Raw genomic sequence first — 23,349 nt, 5'->3', positions numbered from 1 at the left:
CAAGTTGCCCCCCAAATATTTTAGATAGAAATAAAGACTGATGGGTTTCTTTTCCTCCTCTTTATAATCAAACGATACAACATTTAAAAGAAAGTTCGAAATTGTTGTGTAAGTAGGTTTCTCAAAGGTAGTTCAGTTAAAGAACTTTGTATGCAAGTTACACTGAAAAACTTACTTTTAAGCTTGTGTATAAAGATTAAGCTGTATACAAAGACTGAAAGTTTCAAATAGAAAAACTCATGGTCTTATTCTGAAAAAGAGCGTGTAAAAGCTACAAACAATAATACAGTTCAAAAAGAACATAGCCCATTGGCCAGGTACAAAACTTGTCGATGTTTAGCAAATGTTCTGCTTTCTGTATGTCCTTGAACACACTGAAAATTATACAATTGAAGTCTCACTAACTTACTACCTTTTCATAAATAAAAGTTTTTGCTGAAACCCCCCTTTGTTTGTTTGTTTTCAGCATCCAGCTGTTGGTGATTTTGCCTTATTTCATCTAACTGGCCATTGAAGGCCACAGGTTATCTAGCTAGCAGCACAGATAAGCTAGGCTGTGTCAGGAAAAAACTATGCTATATCTTTCTATGTAGGAAAAGGTGGGAATAAAATAGTTGCTCTAAAGAAAAATTAACCTCAGACTCCAGAAAGTTTTTAAAGGCCAGCTTGTGCCTCAATAGCAACAACTGATATGGCCTATTTCCCCAAATATCCAGGTTTAAGAGGTTGGGGAGTGCAAGTACAGACTTGCTAGAAACCCTCCCCCCCCCCGCCCTTCAGATCAAAGTGCTGAGAGTGATCTGGAGTTAGAGAAACAAATAAGAGGCATCAAAGAGAGACAGGGCAGTAATAACGGGTGGCTTCAACTACCCACACGTAGACTGGGTAAATTCACATTCAGGTAATGACAGAGAGGCCAAATTTTTAGACGTGCTAAATGACTGTGCCTTAGAACAGTTAGTCACGGAATCAACAAGAGATGGCGACTTTGGATTTAATCCCTCATGGTGCCCAGGACCTGGTGCGAGATGTCAGAGTTGCAAAACCATTGGATAGCAGTGACCATAATGTGATCCAATTCAGCATATATGTGAGTGGAAAATTGTCAAGGAAGTCCAACACAGATGCATTGGACTTCAGAAGAGGAAACTTCTCAAAACTGAGGGGACTGGTAAGAAGGAAGTTGAAAGGAAAAGTCAGGAGGGTCAAATCACTCCAGAAAGCATGGAACGTATTTAAAACCACAGTACTAGAAGTACAGTTGAAATGTATGCCAAGAAGGAGGAAAGGTGTCACCAAGTTCAGGAGAACACCAATGTGGCTAACAAGTAGAGTCAGGGAAGCTATGAAAGGGAAGAATACTTCCTTCAGAAAATTGAGGTCCTGCCCAAATGATGAGAACAGGAAGGAACATAAACTCTGGCAAAAGAAATACAAGGAGTCAATAAGGGTTGCAAAAAGAGATTTTTAGGAGCATATAGCTAGAAGTGTCAAGGGGAATAACAAAAACTTCTTTAAATATATCAGAAGAAGAAAACCTGCCAGGGAGGTGGCTGGACCCTTAGATCATGAGGGTGTGAAAGTGATTATTAAGGAGAATAAGGAGATTGCATAGAAGCTGAATGAGTTCTTTGCGTCTGTCTTCACAGCAGAGAATACTGACCATATACCTTCTCCAGAATTGAGCTTTTCAGGTTTAGCAGCTGAGGAACTGGGCCAATTTGGGATGTCAAGGGAAGATGTTCTAAACTGTCTTGAAAAGCTAAAAATCAACAAATCGCCAGGCATCCCCTCTCTCCTGCTGTTACTCCCCTGCAACTGTTACCCAGAGGCATCCCACCCCCGAGGCTGGAGGTGGCCAGTGCGTTGTGGTCCGGAAGTACCCGGTGCACAGACCAAGTACTTCTGGTCTGCAACGCACCGGGGCAGCAAGGAGGTGTGCTGCCACCCCGCAGGACCATTTTTAAGGACATTGTTAGTGTAGAAGATACGGCCGGGGGGAGTAAGAGGACCCTCCCCAGTCCTTAAAGCTATCCCCCCCCCACCATATTAGCATTTATTTATTTATTTATTAGCATATTTTTATACCACCCAAAACTTACATCTCTGGGCGAGTTTACAACAAAATAAAAACAGAAAGTAAAACATTAGTTAAAACAAAAATGAAAAGTTTAAAACATTACAATTTTAAAAAAATTAAAGAATATTTTAAAACAGCATTAGAACCATTAAAACAATATTAATTAAAAGCCTGAGTGAACAGATACGTCTTTAAAGACTTTTAAAAAGCTGTCAGAGTTGGGGAAGCTTTTATTTCACTAGGGAGCTCATTCCAAAGCCTCGGGGCAGCTGCAGAGAAGGCCCATCCCTGAGTGGCCACCAGACGAACCAGGGCAAATGCAAATGGACCTCTCCTGATGATTTCAGTGGGCGGTGGGGTTCATGCAGAAGAAGACGTTCTCTTAAATACCCAGGGCCCAAGCTGTTTAGGGCTTTATAGGTTATAACCAACACCTTGTATTTTCCCCAGAAACATATTGGCAGCTAGTGTAGCTCCTTCAATACAGGAGATATATGGTCTCTCCGAGATGACCCAGAGACCAACCTGGCTGCCGCATTCTGGACCAACTGTAGTTTCTGGACTACATACAAGGGCAGCCCCACATACAGCGCATTCACCTCAAGAAACGGACGCAGCTGGCATATCAGCCCAAGCTGATAGAAGGCACTTCTGGACACTGCCTCAACCTGGGAGACCAGGGAGAGGCTTGGATCCAGAAGCACCCCTAGACTGTGTACCTATTCCTTCCGGGGAAGTGTGACCCCATCCAGAACAGGCAGATCAAAATTGTCTCTCGAGTTTTGACCCCCCACAATGAGTACCTCCGTCTTATTTAGATTCAGTCTCAGTTTGTTATCCCTCATTCAGCCCATCACCGACTCCAGGCAGGCATTTAGGGAGGTTATGGCCTCTGCCGATGATGCTGACATGGAGAAATAGATTTGGGTGTCATCAGCATACTGATAGCACCCTGCACCAAATCTCCTGATGATCTCTCCCAGCGGTTTCATGTAGATGTTAAACAACATCAGAGACAATATGGAGCCTTGAGGCACACCATACAAACGTTCAGATTTTGAAGAACAGCAGTCTCCAAGGGGCACCATCTGGAACCTGCCCGAGAGGTAGGAGCGGAACCACCGCAAAGCAATGAAGTAATTGTGGAGACTGGGTCTAAGTCAGCCTAAATACGATAGATTTCCCCACAAAGAATTCATTAATTCTTAGAACCGTTAGGCTTTCAAACTGGTTCAGAGATCCATAAAAGGGCCTCTGAATGGGTTTATCTTTATTATACTATTTACAAGTATATTTAGTATATTTAAGTAGTATATTCAAAACAAACAGGGCTGCCTGGGACAAAATAACCCTACCTCTGAATATCTGTGTCTGGGTGCCATGGTTAAATTTCTAGGTGCTGCGGTTCCCTGGTGCCTGCGATTTTTCAAACCCTGACATAGATGCAAACGTGTCATGAACCCCTATGCTAGAGGATGTAATAGATTCAGCATTCCTTCTTTAGGATTTGTTTTTCCTTAAATGCGGACAGCTTTCTCTAATGGATTATAGTGCAATGTGCAAACTAGCTCAACAACTGGTTGATCAGTTGTGCTTCTAGACCTGTGTTGTATTAAAATCGGATTACACTGTCTTGTGACCTTAAAAGCCTTCACTTTAAAAAAAATTCATCCTTGTAGATGAATGTTTCTTAGGTTGAATGTTAACTGCCTTTCCCCTTTTCATTTGAGGAGATCTGCATTGGCTTCCAAGTGGTTTGGACCTATTAGAAGCTCCCACTAGCCTAATGCCATGAATGTTAAGGCAGACAATGTGGGAGAAAAAGCTGTCCATTCCTGTCGAATTACCATATTCCGTGCCCTAGCGCCAATCAGAATGTTTCTTTTTGTTCTTCTAGGGCTGTCAGCTTGTACTTCTTCCAACAAATCAAAGAAGCAGACAGAAGAAGCCCAACCAATTGGAAGCGAGCATTTATTCTCATCATAAGGTTGGCTTTAGTTCCATCTCCCATCTGTTTCTCTCCAAACCATGAAGCTGGAAGAAGGATGCAGGGAGCTTTCTTCCTGGGTCTGGCAGCCGTGGGGGCAGACAGCTAAAGAGAGAGGGGGAAATGCTTTTTGGTTTGAGAAGGGAAAATTTTCAGTGAAATGAACTGTCCAAGCAGACCATAAAGAGGCCTGCTTTTTGTGATCAATTACAGTCGAGCCTGGCTCAGAGGGGAGCATCTAGGGGGCTGAGAGAGCCGCAGCTGTTGAGCTCATCTGAAAGTAGCCCAGGCAGCCCGTGAGTCTGGCAAACTGTGCGGAGGGGTGAGATTGATCTGAATGGATTTAGCCTCTGCAGGGATGCTTATGAAGCTGAAAGGGCAAAAGAGGGTCCCAACTGATCCCACACTGTTTGGTTGGTGTGAAAAAGACAAAGTCACTTGATATAGCCTTTTATCTATGCCTCTCTTTTATTTGGGTCAGAAAGAAAGCTTTGCATATGGTCCTGCTTAGTCCATTGTTGCTGAGGCATACTGAATCTGAAGTAGATCAGCACAGGAAGATGGATCTTTCCTCTCCCCACTCCCCCCCAGCAGTCATCAGGCTGACCTGTTGGGTGATTCACTTAAGTCTGTTCGGAGCAGTTTTTCTCCCCCCCACCCCGCACTTTGCAAATGTGAGAGATAACCAGTTTGCATCTTTTATTGTCACAAGGTTAAACTTGGTGGGATGGAATCATGTGTTCATTTGCTTCCAAAGACAGAACCATACTAATTTTGGCTTAATAAAGGTAAAGGTAAAGGTAAAGTGTGCCGTCAAGTCGGTGTCAACTCCTGGTGACCACAGAGCCCTGTGATTTTCTTGGTAGAACATAAGAACAGCCCTGCTGGATCAGGCCCAAGGCTCATCTAGTCCAGCATCCCGTTTCGCACAGTGGCCCACCAGATGCTGCTGAAAGCCACAGGCAGGAGTTGAAAGGGGCACGCCCTCTCTCCTGCTGTTACTCCCCTGCAACTGGTACCCAGAGGCACCCCGCCCCCGAGGCTGGAGGTGGCCTACAGCCCTCCGATCACGTATTGCATACTCTGGCTGGCATCCAGGCAAATATTTCCCGTGTGGCAAAACAACCCAGTGAAGTCAGTCATTATAATGCTATCCTGCAGCTACTGCTGTCCTGTGGCTGAGGAAGGAGACATCAAACTATAGAAAGTTGTTGTTGTTGTTATTTTTACATTTATATTCCACTCTTCCTCCAAGGAGCCCAGAGTGGTGTACTACATACTTGAGTTTCTCTTTCACAACAACCCTATGAAGTAGGTTAGGCTGAGAGAGAAGTGACTGGCCCAGAGTCACCCAGCTAGTTTCATGGCTGAATGGGGATTTGAACTCGGGTCTCCCCGGTCCTAGTCCAGCACTCTAACCACTACACCGCGCACACACCATTGGTCCATCTAGCTCAGTATTGCCATCTATGCCAGGGCTACTCAACTTTGTCCCTCTTGCAGATGTTGGCCTACAACTCCCATAATCCCTGGCTATTGGCCACTGTGGCTGGGGATGAAGAGAGTTGTAGTCCAAAAACAGATGTGGGGGGAGCTAAGTTGATCAGGACTGATCTGTGTTAACCGGTCGTAGCTCTTCAGGGTTTCAGACCAAGTAGGGTCTTTACTAGCCCTACCTGAAGAGACCAAGACTGAACTTGTGGTCTTCTGTACATTAAAGATGCCCAGCATATGCTCTACCACTGAGCTGCCATCCCCAGATACAAGGACTTCCCAAGGCCTCCCACTGAGTCCATGGCTAAAATTGAATTGAACAAATGTCACTAAGGTCCCAGAATTGGCTGCTGAACTATGCTGATTTACCATGGGAGGTAGTATTACAGGGCATAAAAATCCAAGCCATGCATACACATTTTTCTTCTTCTTTTTACTCAGTGCCAACTGAGGCTGGAACTAGCAGCCCTGCAGGTGGTTGTTTTAGTTTGGCAGCAGTTACATATCTTCCCCTCTTCCTGGTTCCAGGTAGGGTTACAAAACATGCAGTCAGATATGGTATTGCAGTCTTCCCAGGCCCTATAAGTGACAGCCAAGAAAGGGGAATTGAGGTGGGAAAATTCACTCTGCATGATACAATCTTGTCATATGTTTTGCATCACTATAAATTTCATAGGAGAAAGAGGATTATGTATGGCTACTGTTTTGGCAGGAGCCATATGTTTGCTGTACTATTTAGTCTGGGCTTATCATACAGAATACTGTCCAATTTATGGAGGATAAAAAACAACCAACAACTGTCAGTGGTAGAAGTGTATCCCTCCTATTATACACTGATGATATGGTCCTCTTATCTTATACCCAAATAGGACTTTGCAGACTATTGGCCAGTTTGGAGATATATTGCCAAAACAATAAACTAGTAATTAATTATGGAAAGACCAGAGTTGTGGTTTTTGGAGGTGTATCAAAAACACAGATGGCATATTGGACGAAATTGAACAGACTTCATCATATCGTTACTTGAGCATATTATTTGCCTCTACTACCTCATGGCTATCTCATAGAAAAGCTGTTAAACTAAAGGCAGATCAGTTGGTGAAAAGGATCCTCAAATTTTGGAACATTTAAACACACAAGCCAGGAATCTCTAATATTGAACCTATTAAAAACAAAGGTTCAGCCCCAATTACTCTTTGGTTCTGAGATTTGGGTTTCCAGATTCCCAACGAGCTAAACTGTGTAGAGAATAGAATTCTAAGAACCATATTAGGGACTCCTAGCTGCACTCCAGCCTAGTATTTACACCTGGAAACAGGATCCTGTGTTCGGTCTAGTAAGATCTACCAGCAAGCATTCAGTCATTGGTTAGAACTTAAAGAAATACCAGACCCACATATAGCAGCAAAGCAATGTTACCTGGAACAACAGATTAATAGTTGGCAGAGAAAGAAATCTTGGTATCACAATATAAATTTACTTTAGAGATTTGGTCTCTCAGAATTATATTTCTCTTAGAGCGACTGCAACCAAAGAAGGGATTTAAAATGTGTAGCAATGACATGTTGCTTCAGACTGACCTATCATTTCTCAGATCAGTAAAGATATCCCCTTGGTATAATCTTTTAAAATACTAATCTTGGCCCAGAGTACAAATCTATAACTTTTGCTTGAGAAAGGAGCTTACTTTTGCAAGGTTCCAACTAATGCCCTCTTCTGTTCTTGAAGGTAGATTGACTAAGATATCTGAAAGAAGTAGAAGATCTTCCTCACTACCTCTTTTAAGTGCCCTTTGACAGAAGATATTAGGAAAAAAACATATTGTAGATCTGGGTGTAAATTGTGGTAATTGGTCAACCTGCCAGAAGATAGGTTATTATTTTTTAACAAAGATCTAGAAATATTAAGAAGAGTTGCAATTTTTTTTAAAGAACTAGCAAAGGCCCAAAAAGACATTTTTAGGGTAAAAGAAGCAGCGTCTACTGATGCTGATATTGTTGACCTTTTTATTTTATTCTGTTTGAGTGACTGTAGAATAACTGCATTTTCCAATTACTGTTTTGTTGAGATATAAACATTATAGGAAGAGTTTATCAGATCTGTTAATTCTAGAAATTGATTTGTATATTCCAGAATCAGTCTTTTCAACTGGAAAATTTTACTAATGTTTGAAGGTGTTTGGGGTTTTTTTATTATGATTTTTAACTTCTTAACTCATTTATACTGTGACTTCTCATTTTAAACCAGGTAAATTTCCAATCTGCATTTTATATTATGAACTGTTGTTCTAAATTTTTATACGTGTATTTATCATTTCGCATTGTGATGGCTTTGGTTTTAAGCAATAAAGATCTTGAACTTGAACTAAAATAATATTTTTTTGGAAGACAAGCACAACATTCCTTTCCCAGCAGTGGAGCCAACTTGGTCCAGCTGCGGAAAGTGTTTGGCCTAAATGCAAGTACACATCACAGTTCTTATGTAAATGCACAAGGTGGCTGAGTCACACTCAGCATCTTTTTTGTAAAATGGGAATTACTTCCTCTGGGTGTTGCAAAGATAAGCCTGTAGAATGTCCAGTGCTTTATATAAAAAGGCTATAGAAATCGATAGACTCATTCTAATCACATTAATACTCAGGGACTAAGAAAGCAATTAAACACACAAGCCAATTTTAAATGAACCACTTTTCACTCTGGACTAGAGGAGTAGCCAATCCATTACCAATTTCAAGTTCTAATTTGGCACCTCTTCAGCCAAAAGTAATATAAATAGCTACTAATAACAAATAATAATATAGCAATATATCTGACTCTTAAGACTCTTCTAGAACAAACTCATGGTCAATGGACACAAGCCAGAGGAGAACACTTGCAGTTGCAAGACCCAAATCTAAATTATTTTTTCATCATGTGCTTTTAAGATACACATCAATGTAATGTAAAAGCTGCAGACATCTATGTGTTTTTTTTTTTTAAATCACCTTTTTGTAAGCCACACCAATTCAGGGAACACATTTTAGAAATAGTATTTCACAAGAAAGACACAAGCTGTCTTAACTGCCTGTAAAGGTTTTGACAGACGTGTGCCTTACAGATGAAACAGATATACTAATATCTCTAAACAATGTTTGCAAGCATCTTGAGATATGGATCTTAAGCATCTTGCAGTAAATAAACAGAAGAACAGCAAGAAGGTTTGTGACCAACAAGTGTACACTAAGCTGCACTTTTATTTATTTGTCATATTTGCACACCGTCCCAAACTTCCGTCTCTGTCTTAATTGCCTTTAGACTTGTTCTTTTTGCCATTTAAGCAGGAACATAGTAAGTTTGGAGTGGACCCTAGCCTCTCAGGTAGTCAGGAAGTGAAGAACAAGCTGTCACCCAGGCAGTGGACCCCCCGCTCCTTCCACAGGGGTCCAGGGGCCATTCATCCCATCTTGTTTAATTATAGCTATGCCCCTGCATTTAAGGTCACAAATAAGCCATCCATACTTGCATCAAGCAAGGTGGCAAGTAGGGATGTGCACAGAACTGGCGAGTGGGGTACCTTTAAGGATCAGGGAGGGTGCTTCCCCCCTGCCCCTGGCATTTCCCCCACCAGCACTGTGTAGAAAAACCATCCCGTGGGGTAGCAGCATACCTCCTTGCCACCCTGGTGCACTTCTGGTCCGATGCGCACAGAGGAGGCGAGGTATGCTGCTGCCCCACGAGACTGTTTTTCTACACAGCGCTGGTGGGGAAAACCCAACAGGGGTGGGTAAGAGCACCCTCCCTGCTCTTGAAAGGTAAGCCCCCCTGCACCATCAAACGGCCAGACCTTTTATGGGCCTCCGAACCGGTTCGTGCACATCCCTAATTATAAGCTCACGATTGCACCAGCAGAAGTCTGGTGTGAACTGAGGACTTTTGTAGTCAGTGGGAGCCCCACCCCTTCCTGGTTCCTCAGTTCAGCCCTACTCCTGAGGAGTCAGCAGGGTCAGCCTTCCCCTCCTTCTGAGCAGGCCCATCAGGAGGGAGGTCTCAAGTAGGGTAGCTAGGTAAGCAGTCCACCTTTGGAGATGAAGCTCTGCCCTGACCCCTGGTGCATTGGTGCCTCTTTTCCAATCCCTGGGACTTGGTGCTGATGGAGGGGCCTCTGAGGAGAGGGCAGAAGCCCTGCTGGGGGAGCACCAGGTCTGTAGCGACTCATCTGGGAGGTGGGGGTCCGGCTCTAGCCCTGAAGGGGCCAGGAAGTGATCCACAGGACCAGACATCCAGGCCAAACATGGCATCCAAAGGGTGCCACATTTGTAGTACCTCAGGGTTCTTCCGTGTGTGTGTCCAGCTGTATGCCTGAGGGAGCCAGAAAATGGTCCTTGGAATCAGGTAGTCAGGCTGGGGTGGGCTCCTCTTCCTCTTCTGCTGGAGTCTCTTCAAAGATGGTGTCCAGGTTAACCCTGACAGAAGATGATCTGTTAGGTCCAACATGAGCCCACGCTCTTAATAGAATTACATTGACAACTGGATACCTACTGAGATGCTTCTTTACAGTGTGCATTTTGCATGCAAACTAAGCTTGTTTTAGGCAAGGTTGAATGCAGGATTTGAGTCCGGGAGAAGCGGGCAGGACAGGGCAAAGCAATGTTTCAAGTGCTGGCTCCCACTTCCTCTGCAGATCCATCCACAACCAAATCTGCTAAGAACTGCCAGGGAAATCTTTCTCTTCTTATAACAAATGGAGCCTGGGGTAACGATGCACATGCCTACCAGCTACTGAAGGATCCAGGCCAGCGAAAGATTCTATGCACTTTCACCAGCTGCAACATGGCTACCTGCCCATGGAGCACTAGAAATGCTAGGCCAGATCTGCTTCTGGTCACACAAGAACTGCCCTAATTGCCTGCCTACCCATAGAGGAAGCCACACCTATCAACCCCACCTGTCATATTCACCAACTTCACTGTGGTTGACATCCTGACTAATGAAGCATGCATGCTTCGAGGGACTGTGGCAGGAGCCCTCTCACATCTCCCCCATTCCCCCTGCACAGACACTGTTGCACAAGAGCCATTAGAGTTCCAGGCACTTCCTGCACTCTAGATGGGCTCTGCAAAACTGGAAACATGTCACTGATGTGCCTTTCCAATCTTGTAGGGCTCTTCTGCAGTGCAGGCAGTTCCGGGAACTCTAGCAGCAGGGGGTGTCGCTATAATTGAGCCAATGGGTTCAAAGAAACAGGGCCCTCCAGCTCCACCCCTCCCTATTTTCTTCATTATCTCCCTCACTTGGAGGGGCTGCCAGGGAGAGGGGCAAACATGGGGGGCCCCCTCTCCCCTAGCTACATCCCTGTCTAGCAGTTCTTGTGCAACAGTACACTCACAGGGGGGGCGGAGTAAGTAACACGAGGGCAGGGCTCCAGTTGCCTCAAAGCATGCATGCTTTGTTAGTCAGGCAGCCAGTCTCTGAATTTTCTTCTATGTATCATTTAAAAGCTCCTTACTCACTCACTAGTCATTTGTCTGCTCCCTCTGATGATCCTCATTGACCTCCCCGCCCCTCACCCAGCTTCCTCTTCCCTGCAAATCATTTCAAAAAGTTCATTGTGCCTCTTAACCTCCCCTCTACTGTGAGCACTTCTCCCTGTGATTTTTCATCACCAATTTGCTAAAGGCACTTTACTTTTCCTGACATCTGTCTTGCTTTTTCAAGCTTGATAATATACTCATCCTGCTTCTTCCATTGACATCTAGTAAACTATCTATGGGTCTCTGTTTTTTTGATTGGTCTGCCACCCACTCTGCGGAATATTTCTGTACCTCCCCATGACCTCCACACAAGGTCCAAAGGCCCTCTCCATTAGTACTCCTTGGCTCTAATGCTTTAGAAACCACTTAATTCCTCATAAATTAGCTTTCCTCATTTAACTGGATTCCTGGCAAAAAATTGTAGACTATATAGTAGCCCCTGTTGATCTGGGGAGCTTTATTTTTCAATAAACTCTATCTTTTTAAAGTTCAAGTGGATGTCTCAGTTAAGGGGCAGACATCAAGTGAATGTCTGGGGAACACTCAGCCCAGTTTCTCAGCTTGTTGGTAGCCAAAAATCAGATCACAGGAACCAGGTAAAAGTGTAATCATGTTTACAGATATTTTGAAGCATACCAGTCACAAGATCCCACTGATGCTGAAGTGGTAGGCTATTACAACAACATTATAATTTAGTGGACAGGTTACAAATGAATGAGAATGAAGATGGTAACTCAAATGAAAGAATATATATAATATCCAAGAAAATAAGAAATCAATAATGATAATACCAAGGGTAGGTCATTGTCTTATACAAGCATGCGAAGTCACACTTAGGAACAAGAAAAAGGATATAATTTCAAAACTTCAAATATAAGACGTTGGGCTTGTTGTCACAACCTGTGCGATTGTAGTTAAAGGATTAACTGTGATTGCCAAACCAGGCACACTCCTGCGGAGTGTGATGTGAGAACACATGCTTTACTGGCAATCATAGTTCCACCACTGTGGTGAACTAGGATTAAACTACAATTGGCAACTATTTTCGATTGTAGTTTAATCCTATTAAACCGTGGTGACGAGAATATTTATTTATTTATTCAATTTCGATACCGCCCTTCAAAAAATGGCTCAGGGCGGTTTACACTAGGGGTGTGCACGGAACCGCCAACTGCGGTCCGGCACTGGGGTGGGGGGTAGCTTTAAGAGGACTACTTTGCGTGCGCAAAGGACTACTGGGAGTTTTTAAGAACAACAGCGGGGAAGGGGCGGCAGGGAGGTATCCTGCCGCCCCAATTACTCTTAACATTACACGGCCACAGCGGGAAAGCGGCGGGAGGGGTAAGTAAACCCCCCCGCCGCTCTTAAAGCTACCCCCCACCCCGAACCGAACCACCCAGGTCCGGACCGGTCCGGGCCCATCCCTAGTTTACACAAAGAAATAATAAATAATATGATTGCAGGTAAAGAACAGGTTATCACATCATGTTCCGTGGGAGTGTGCCCAGCTCAGTGATCGTACTTAACCCTTTACCTACAATCGCACAGGTCATGAGAACAAGCCCCTATAACTTCTCTCAGTGGGTCAGGCTGAAACAGGCATGACTAACAAGTTAGAGGCCCTGGGGAATTACTCCTGACTGTGGCTCTCCAAACAGTCTTCTATTCTTCTTAATGGTCAGTCAAAACAACAAATCTTATTGAAAATCCCTGAGCCATGTTTTTGAGATCATCAGTCAGTTTACAATACTGAAAGGTGAAAGCATTTAATTTGGTGAACCCATGTTTAGTTCTGTATATTGTCATAAAGGTAAAGTATGCTGTTGAGTCGGTGTTGACTCCTGGCAACCACAGAGCCCTGTGGTTGTCTTTGGTAAAATACAGGAGGGGTTTACCACTGCCTCCTCCAGTGCAGTATGAGATGATGCCTTTCCAGCACCTTCCTATATTGCTGCTGCCCGAAATAGGTGTTTTCCATGGTCTGCGAAACACACCAGGTCCAGCGGAGATTCAAACCAGCAACCTCTGGCTTGCTAATCGAGTTATTTTCCCACTGCACCATTAGGTGGCCTAGGCTGATCTGAATTTGCCAACTAAATACTACTTTTTACCCCTCCCTCAGATTATTGCAACACCAGCAGGTATGGGCTTGACCTATAAGATGACGACAACAACAGTAACAATAATAAACAACTTTATTTGTTAGCCACCCCATTGATTGATTGATTGCATTTATATTCTGCTCTTCCTCTGAGGAGTTCAGAGCGGTGTACATGGTTATTTTTATCCTCACAACAACCCTGTGAGGTAGGTTAGGCTGAGAGACATGTCTGGCTCAGAGTCACCCAGTGAATTTCATGGTTGAATGCGGATTCGAACCCAGGTCTTCCCAGTCCTAGTCCAACACTCTAACCACTACACTATGCAAATTGTTCTCTGAGTGGCTTATAATATAACATTAAAACATAAGATTAAAAACACAGAACCCATTAATTCATAACAGACTGGGGGTGGGGGGTGGAGGCAAAGACAATATAAAATATAATACAAAACAATTTTTAAACTTGTCTGGCAGCTACTCGGGAACGGGCCTTCTCCATTGCTGCCCCTGGACTTTGGAATGCACTCCCTGTTGAAATAAGAGCCTCCCCATCTCTGGCAACTTTTTAAAAAGCACTGAAGACATATTTATTCACCCAGGCTTTTAGATTTATAGTTTTAATTTTTAATATTGGGTTTTAAATGTTTTAATATTTTAAATGACTTTAAGTGGGTTAGGGTGGTATAAAAATGCACTAAATGAATAAATAAAATAAAATAAAATAAAAGTGTTAACTGATTTATTTATTTATATCAAATTGTACACCGTCCCAAACTTTTATCGCGGGCGGTTAACAATAGCATAAAACAAGTTTAAAACATATACAAAAACTTAAAACAATTTAACCATTTAAAAATAAATCAGAGATTAAAACCTAAAAAATTTAAAAAGCTGAGAAAGCTTGGATGAAGAGGTGGGTTTTTAAGTGTGTTTAAAAAATTGTCAGAGATAGGGAGGATTGTATCTCAGTAGGGAGTGCATTCCACAGTCTCGGGACAGCAACGGAGAAGGCCTGTCCCCATGTGGCCACCAGCCGAGCTGGCGGCAACTGGAGATGGACCTCTCCAGATTACCTCAATGGGCGGTAATGTTTTAAATTATCTTAACTGTAAACCGCCCAGTGATGCAAGTTTGAGGCGGTGTAGAAATATTTTAAATAAAATAAAAATAAAACAAAACATTTTTAGAAATCAGCTAATATCAGATCAGATATACATTTTAAAAATTTTAAAAACCTGAGTGAACAAAAAGGTCTTCACCTGGCATCTTAGGAACAAAGTGATTAAGCCAGGTGACACTGTATGTTCCAGGTGTCTCTATTCACCAGGGACATTCCCTACTTGCTCAAACGTGGCCCTGGTAAATCAGTGCCCCTGTCTTGTTCCTATTCTTGCCTTTTGGTGATGCCTTGTTAAAATTTTGTTAATATGAGTTGCTAGAGTTGTCATCCCTCAGTATTCACCTCCCACCTCAGAGTCTTTGGGGACAGCAAAGTTATTTAATACATACATCCCTGGAGTGTGCAGAGTGTGGCAGGAGGAACACATCTTTATTTGTAGTACATATTGATGTCCAATGCATCTGCATGAACATTAAGGGGCCACGCAGTACACAGCCTGCCATTTCACACACTGTAGTGGTTGCAGGGACCTAACAAGGCTGGAATGGGCCTTGGAACAAAAAACGGAGACGGGCCCCTTCTCCGCCCCCGCCTGTCTTTTTCTTCAGAGAGGCATGAGGGAGAAAGCAAAGAGCAAGCTGTCACCCAGGCAGCGAGCCCTTCTCCCTCTGTGGCCCAGGAACATATCCTTTCCCCCTGCCCCCACCCCTTCTTGTTCAATTGTAGCTACACCCCTGCCTGAGTGGCTGAGGTATGCTTTGAACTCAGAAGGAAATATTGTAGGATAATTACTCCCCCCGCCCCCGCTTTAGTCCAAAGTATATCATTAACCCAGCGAACAAACACTCTTGGCTATTAAATCAGGGGATGCCTGGCAGAGTAAATAAGGATAGTATACAGTAAACTGAGAAGACCTTCAGCAATATGTAATGATTGAGGGGAGAGCAGCCCTTGTCAGTTATCCACAGAACAGGGCTGTTAGCAAGTGTGCCTCTGTTTTGTGACACTTTGGGGGATAGGTGACATTGAAACCTTTACATGAGTGACATTTCTAGTGGCTTAGGACATGTCAAAGTTCCTAAATTGTGTGTGTTTGTAACATGACTCATCCCTCTCTGTCTTCCATACTCAGGCCTATTTCTAATGGCAAGGCCAATTTAATTGCCAAGCACCAATATTTTAAGACCTTCAAAATGGCTGACTGATTGCCTGAGGCAACTCCTTACCCCCAGGTTAACTCCAGTGTGACTGGCACTATTTCAAAGACTAAGGTAGCAACAGTGGAGCAGCACAGCCGCTTAAAACTGAGGGATATGACCCAACTAAGTTTGGATGTAGAAAGGTGAGATGGTTGCACTTTCTGTAATTGTCCTCCAGATTCAAGGTTTATGCTGTGTTGGTAGCAGGAAAAATGGAGGGAACACACAGGCCTAAAAACACAATTTCTTTTTATTGTTACACTGAGGATATGCAGAAGCTCCCCCAACAGCTAAAGCTCCAAAAAACTACAGGAGCTGCAGAGGTCCAAAAAGCACAACTAAACTACACAGCATTCCCTGACATACCTAAAACCCATCCCGCCTTAGCTAATATAGTCCTTCATCCAGTGAGGGGGAACCCGTTTCTTGGAACGGTGTCTGAAGTCTACTGGTGGGTGTCGAAGGTCCAGGGGACGGCAGCTGCCATAGGCAAGGAACAACTATCACTCTCATCCCTTGCTGGCTCTGGTATTTCAACAGGGAGTGTAGCAGACACATCAGCTCCAGAATGATCCAAGGAAGATGCCTTTGATGAGTCTGTTGGTGCCAACTCATTCTGGAAAGAACGCCTTCTCAAATAATCAATGTGGCAATGCCACACTGGTCCATCTGCTCATTAGACCTTGTTTGAGATAGGTTTAGTGGCCTCAGTGATAGTGGAAGGAACCCAACTTGGTCCAAATCCATAGTTTTTTTGGCAAACATCTGTTCATGTGGCACAAATAAATGGAGAGTAGGCACTGACAGAGCAACATCCAGAGCACGTTCCTCATTGTCTTGCAAGTCCTCAGTTCAAAATTACCCAAGAATTTAAAAGACAAACAGGAACATGCTCTGGATGGTGTTCTGTTACCACCTACTCTCTGTTCATTTGTGCCACATGAACAAGTTTTCGCAAGGAACTATAGATCTGGACCAAGTTGGGTACTGGATGTAGACAATCTGTATCTCATTCTGGATGTAGACAATTGTGACAAGTTTTTAGACATCACCCCATAAGTAACTCAGCAGGGTTGACTCATTGATCAAGAAGCAACACATTGAGCAATCAGAAGCTTGGCAAGACATGTTGGCTGGCCAGTCTTGTCCAACAATTGGCTTCAGGGCATCCTTTGTTGTCTGCACCATCCGTTCAACCTGTCCATTTCCTTGAGGATGATGAGGTACAATTGTGACAGCCCAGATAAGTGTAGGGGACCCACGGGAGACTGCCACGGAACGCCTGGCTCTGCCGCCCCTTTGTTCGGGGCTACCACTGCCTTTTGCGGCTGACCGTGCTGCCGGCACAGCCGAACACACAGAATTGGCTGGCCCCCTTGGCCAGATGGCCTTTTGCCATCTGACAACGAAAACGACAAAGTCTTGCAAGACTCCCTCAGGAACTCTCACAAGAGTTCCAGCGAGACCAGGAACTCTCGCGAGAACATGTGTGAGACTTCCCTGCTATATAAAGGCAGGTTGGCCCATGGTGAGGGCCAGATGGGCACGGGCTGCCCTTGAGGAGGGAGCCCCAGGAGCCAGGCCCAGGGCTAGATAAAGGCCCCTGATCATGCTGTGAGGTAACAGATGACAGGAGCAGCCAACACTATGGCCTGAAACTCTGAAGCCAGAACTAACCTGATAGTCCCAAGCAGTCGGACCCTCTTGGCCCTGTCACCGGGCCTCACAATAAGGTATCTGTTCATAAAGTAACCAAGAAGCCATGAAGCCATATTGACTTTGCAAGACCATTTCAGGGAAAGACCTGCCTGATTGTGGTAGACTCTTGTTTGAAATGGCTTGAAGTGGTCTTAGTGCCCTCACAAACATCTGCACTGCACATTACAGAACTGCACCACTTATTTGCAACCCATGGATTACCTGACACTGTGAAACCATTGTCTGAGACGACAGTGTGGGAGGCCCCACAGTCAAGTCAAAAGGACAGCTTGCTTTTGATCAGGGCGAACCATTTTGTTTGCTTCAAGATAAAAGAAAACCCTCTCTACATATGAATCCCAGGAACTAGGCTGACTAAAATCAAACTCTTCAATGTGTCCAAGAGCAGCCATTTAGCACAGGATCTGCTCAGGTTTTCAATTAGGGGCTTATTTCAAACTGCTTACCAGTAGCACTTGAAAACAGATTCACACTTCCTGCTGGTCTTTAGCTTAGTGGTGCATTTTTGCACGGACCACGGGGCAGGAGTCCGTGGCCTCCTGCCTCCTGGGGGGCCTTCCCAGAGCCCCGATGCCCCACCGCTATTTCCTCTTCAGCAGCCACTTACCACTCACCCACTGGCAGCAGCTGCGGCATGCACAGGCGGGTCTCCCTGGCCTACAGACCGGCCTCCTCGAGTCTGCAGACCAGCCTCCTCTGTCTACGCGCATGCGCAGTAGGAGTTATGGAGTGTTGCATCCCGTCATGCATGCAGACAAAGGAGGCCGGTCTGCAGGCCCGAGGCCCGCCTGCACCCACCCGCTGGCCCACTAGTGCCAGGGTGAGTGGCGGTGGGGCTGGGCAGCAGCATATTTTTTAAAAAATAAAAATAAAGCGGGGCCTCGCAGTGGGGAGCCCTCTGAAGCCTTTGACCCAGGTGCCAAAAATATCTAGGTGTTCCTCTGCTTCAGCTCGCAGCTGATCCCATCTTAGTTGCCAAAAGTGCTGTGTTGGTAGCAGGAAAAATGCTACCAGCTGCAGAGGTCCAAAAAGCACAATTAAACAAAATAGTGCCCCCTGGCATACATAACAGTTTACTCGCTTATTTTTTCTCAGGTAGGATAAGAACCTGCTGACAAATCTATCATCTATAAATTTATTCAATCCTCTTTTAAAGCCATTTAAGACCATGGCCATTACTACCATTTTGTTGCAGCAAAGTCAATAGATCAATAATATGTTGTGTGAAAAAGTCATTTCTCTTGTTTGTCTTGAATCTACTGCCAGTCAAGTCCATTAGGGTGACCCCAGAATCTACTGTAGTCTTGAGAGGAAGATAAATTCTTCACTGTCCATTACAGCTACACCATGCGTGATTTTAAAACTTCTATCATACTCTCCCTGCTCAATTGTCTTTCCCCCCCTAAGATAAATAGCCCCCAAACACATTAACTTTTCCTTGCCAGGAAATGGTTCAGTCTAGGAACTTACTATTTATACTGGCACAGTTGTGTCAGTATAGTTAAGATGAGGAGCAGGCGCGTAACAATGATAGGGCAAGGGGAGACAGTTGTCTGGGGGCCCCACTGCCTGGAGGGGCACCCCAGAGGCACCTCATGTGACTCCCCATTGCCCCCTGCCCAGCCCCATAGCCTCTCAGCCACTTGCCCTCTTCGCCGTCTCTCCTGCTTGTTCTGCTGGCCGCAATCGAAGCAGCAGGCAAGCTGCAAAGAGCTCCTTTTCTCCCGCCTCTCAGCTGATCGGCGGGTGGGCGGGGCTTCCACGGAGGCCTCCGTGTAGGCCGCAGTGAAGCCTGAACTCGAGTAGGGCCCAAGCAAGCCAGGAAGGAGGAAGCAGCCAGAGTGTTCTCTGCAGCAGAAGACCCCTTGCTGCCCTGCTTAACCCAGACCAGCATTTGCCAGGTAGAGTGTGAACTCCTTTTTGTGGTTACCTTTCCCGCCCCCCCCCCCATATATAGGGATCTGCTTGCCATAGGGCTTGGATATGGGGGGGGAGGGACCGAGAAGTCTCTGAATATTTATTTTGAAACAGCTTGGAAAATTTGCTGACTTTAAAAAAACTTTATAAAAAGTCCTATAAGTGGCTTGTTTCATGGCAGAAAATTGCAAAAACTTCTGGAACAGTATTTTATTAATTTTATTTATTCATTCATTCATTTATAAATGCACTTATGTTCAAGTTGTTTTGCAACCCAGAAGGTCTGAGTGAGAACTGTGAAGCATGTGTGGTGCTTCTATTTTATTTTTCTTGTGTGTGAACTGCTCCCCAATAACTTGCAGGGACTTCAGGGTAAATCTGGCCAACATGTGAATGCAGCACCTCCATTCCAGAGGAGATGTGTCTTAAAGGGCTTTAAAAGCCTCCTGTGAAAAACCTCCTGCAATCAAACTTGACTGAATTTGTTCAGAATTCTGAGAAAACAAACATAGGCTCACCCTGCATGGTTGAAAGTCTCCTTTGCTAATCTGCAGCGAGGGGCCCATTTTAATAATTCATCTTTCTAGTGTGTTCTAGGCATTAAAAGTAATACAAATGTATAGTACTCAATGTATATCACTATATATTGTGACGTGTGTGTGTGTATTCAGTGAAATGTATTTGCAGGCAGCATACTTATTTTGGAATATCAGACTTAAATCCTTGGGGGCCTGGGGTGTGCGGAGGCCCTGGACTTTGAGGCGCTGGGGGCCCATTTTAAAATCTTGTCTCTGGGCCCACTCCAACCTTGCTACGCCCCTGATGAGGAGTGTTTCCAACATTCCACCATTACAAGCCCTGAACATTCTGTTGCTTATATAATCAAAAGTATCCACCCATTCCCCATGAAATTGTGCACACAGCAACTAGGGGACAAAAAACACTCCTCCAGATTTGGTGCAAATCCATTGCAAAATGGCTGAGATACAGCAGTTTATGTTTTTAACTCCTAAGAAGTGTATTTTCAATTTTTAATGTGTTTTTTAGCATTCATCAAAAATTCAGGTCCATTCTTGACTGGTGCCTTTTGCTGGTTTGAAAAACATTAATCTAGTGATTTTGGGGTAATTATTGTTCATAATAACAGGGAGAATAACTAAGGTAATGTTAGCAAAGAGCATATCTGCGTTTGCCCACTGAGAATTCTGAAGCCAAAGTACGGAGAGACAAGCCCTGGAAATTGCTATCAAGTGACTTCTGAACATAAGTGCCTGATAAAGAGCATTATTATTATTATTATTAAATTTATACCCCGCTCTTCCTCCAAAGAGCCCAGAGCGGTGTACTACATACTTGAGTTTCTCTTTCACAACAACCCTGTGAAGTAGGTTAGGCTGAGAGAGAAGTGACTGGCCCAGAGTCACCCAGCTAGTTTCATGGCTGAATGGGGATTTGAACTCGGGTCTCCCTGGTCCTAGTCCAGCACTCTAACCACTACACCACGCTGGCTCCATGCTGATGAGCACCTGACACTTGTATGGTTAAACAACTATTCCTTCCCATCCCTTTCCTTTAATGTGCATTTGTTTTCTCCCTCTGCCCCCTTTCTCTCATCCCCACCAAAGGGGATAAGCAGAGGCCCTCAGCAAAGCTTGGAATAAATTACTAGAAAGTAACTCCATTTATTTCACTGGAGATTACTCCTGAGTAGGCACACATAGGAATCAGGCCTGGCAGAGATCCTAGGCAAGAATGTTGGTTCTCTCTTTTCCCCTTCCTCTCAGCCCCTCACAAAGCATAGAAGAGGGGAACCCTTCTTTGGGGGGAATTTCTTAATTTGTGGCATACAGAGTTACCAGTCCAAAATTATGTGAAATCTAGGCCTGTGTCTACTTTATTAAGAAATCAGTTAATGCCTGAGCTCATATGAACTGACCAGTACATGACACCCAGGTCTCATGACTTGCCCCTGGGACAGATGGCAATTGCTTTGTTAAGGTAGGGGCACCAGCATTGTTTCTCAATGTTTGTGAAATGTGTAATCAAGAGACCAATGGCCAGGCTTGGCTTCCTGTCTCACATGCATCCAAATGCTATCCAGTGAATTGCCTTGAAAAAGCAGGGGATAATCCTGTCTTTCTCTGAGGAGATATTTGCAATGTAGAATTAGAAGCACTGTTTATACCCTCTTGCTGTTTTTAGAACTACACCCTAGGTAGATGTACACAAAAGAAAATGATTTAATTGCTGTCTCACACATATGTATAGCCTTGATTCTTCTTTCCTAACACCTTTGACTTTTAACATTCTTGAAGACAGGTGCCAGAAAGTCTGAGGACAAGAGAAGATGCCCATTTGCAAACTCAGAGATGCAGATTTGCTTTGGGAATGTCAACAGAGCAATGTTCTTCCCAACAACTGTTAATAGGAGATGGAACCCAGATCCTGTTTACCCTGGACTGACTTAATATCCTGAACTGATCAATAATTAGAAGACAGGATCTAGAGGGTAACAGCAATTAACACCTTTTGTGATGCAAGAAGAATGATGATATTTTGAATAGACTCTATGGAGATCAAATGATGGAACAACTATAAGAACAGAGCCCACCAGACAGAGAGCAGCAAGCTTTGCCTAACCAGCAGATCTTTGCTCATGTGTGCATTCCAAGTGCCTGCTATCTAGCTGCAGAGCTAACAGAGGCCTGAAACCTGCAGACAAGAGACTGCTCAGTGATTCTTGCCACGGGGCGAAGAATCAAGGGCTAACTCTGTCTGTGGGAAGAGTATGTGGGTTTCAGGTTCCCTCCCTGGCATCTCCAAGATAGGGCTGAGAGAGATTCCTGCCTGCAGCCTTGGAGAAGCCGCTGCCAGTCTGTGTAGACAATATTGAGCTAGATGGACCAACGGTCTGACTCAGTATATGGCAGCTTCCTATGTTCCTATGAAGGCTCATCATTCCCAAGCCTCGTATCCAAGCAGTGTACACTTGCTGCCCCACATCGGACCCCGGTAAATATGCTGCTTCTACAGCCTTGGTTTCCACTTCCCTTACCCCTTCTTACTACTGATTCCCAACCATCCCATTCCTGTGCCTTCCTTACCTCCCCCCTCTCTCTTTCCATCTATATCTGAATTGTGTTAGGTTTTAGGAAGATTTAATACTGACCTTATATGCATCCAGACATATGTGATAGTTATGTCACTGGGTTGATGTTATTACTAGCTATGGCTGAAATATTACTAGTAGTTCTGATTGATTGTTCTGTTTTCTGCTCAGTTAGATTGATGCTGTTGCTCTTTTATACTCAGTAAAGCCCTTTGATTTGTTTGAGAGTGTTCTGGTCTTCTTTCTACTTTTGTGTCCAGACTATACATGGTCACTATATAAAGAACTGGTCACTTGGTGACACAGGCAAAACAAGCCTAATTTCATATGCTAGCTCCGGAGCATATCTTGTTTACAAATCAGGCTTGGCTCACAACACCTCCTGTCTTCTGGGGGCCTCCAAATGTTCTGGGGGGCCTCCCCAGAGCCCTGCCACTGCCCCATGCCTGCCAGGCAAGTCAAATCATTTTTAAAAACCTTTTTAAAAGCGCCGCTGCACAGAGGGGATGGGGACTGCCAGTGGGTGTGCGGACATTCAGGGTAGGGAGGCAGCAGCAAGAGCGCCTTCTCTGAGCCCGCCTGCTTCCCAAATGACGGATCACGCCATTTTTGGCCCCTTTCAGGCCTCTGCGCACATGCATGCATTTTTTGTCTCATGTTGCTTTTAGAAATGAGGCTCCATGCACCCACACATTGCCTTGGGCTTTTGGTTGAACAATTGGCTGGGGAGGGATGCATTCAGGCAGACATTTAACAGGTGCAGTTTCCCTAATAACTTCCTAGAGATGCCCATGATGCTTTTCTGCCTGATGTATCTCTGATCAAGGCAAAGTGTGAGTGCATGAAGCCTCATTTCTAAAGCCATCATCTTTACAGTTGATATAATGAGGAAGTTAAGAATCTGGGCACCTTAACTTGCAATTTCCATTCTCATCTTAAACCAAAGGTTTTTGGATTACTGAATCTATAAATCAAAATGGCTGTCTCTACATTATTTGTATGAATTGTCCACCATCCCTCTAATGGTCTGCATTAGGGATGAGCAAGTTAGGGGCACCATCTTGGCCAAATCCTGCTCCCTGAGTGTCCCCTGCCTCCTCACATGCTGCCAACT

The 23,349-nt window shown here is 44.4% G+C and overlaps 2 long non-coding RNA genes across 4 annotated transcripts; one reads left to right on the top strand and one right to left on the bottom strand.

Annotated features, from left to right (window-relative positions):
• Positions 1–5,975: 5,975 nt before the first annotated feature.
• LOC128347074 (uncharacterized) lies at positions 5,976–18,968 on the bottom strand. Of its 3 annotated transcripts, none has more exons than XR_008317375.1 (4): positions 18,680–18,968; positions 9,863–10,002; positions 7,249–7,351; positions 5,976–6,140 (listed from the first exon to the last, which is right to left on the bottom strand). It is a non-coding gene; the product is annotated as an uncharacterized LOC128347074 (long non-coding RNA). The 3 variants fall into 3 exon arrangements; XR_008317374.1 differs by lacking the exon at positions 18,680–18,968 and adding an exon at positions 14,681–15,018; XR_008317376.1 differs by lacking the exon at positions 18,680–18,968 and adding an exon at positions 14,681–15,018 and having other exon boundaries at positions 7,249–7,307.
• Positions 16,445–22,457, top strand: LOC128347075 (uncharacterized). The gene is made up of 2 exons (XR_008317377.1): positions 16,445–19,110; positions 21,442–22,457. It is a non-coding gene; the product is annotated as an uncharacterized LOC128347075 (long non-coding RNA).
• Positions 22,458–23,349: the final 892 nt, after the last annotated feature.

Source organism: Hemicordylus capensis, chromosome 2 (assembly GCF_027244095.1).
Source record: "Hemicordylus capensis ecotype Gifberg chromosome 2, rHemCap1.1.pri, whole genome shotgun sequence".
Lineage (NCBI taxonomy): Eukaryota > Metazoa > Chordata > Lepidosauria > Squamata > Cordylidae > Hemicordylus > Hemicordylus capensis.
Note: the sequence above shows the minus strand (reverse complement) of the source record. Positions and strands in the feature narration are given on the sequence as shown.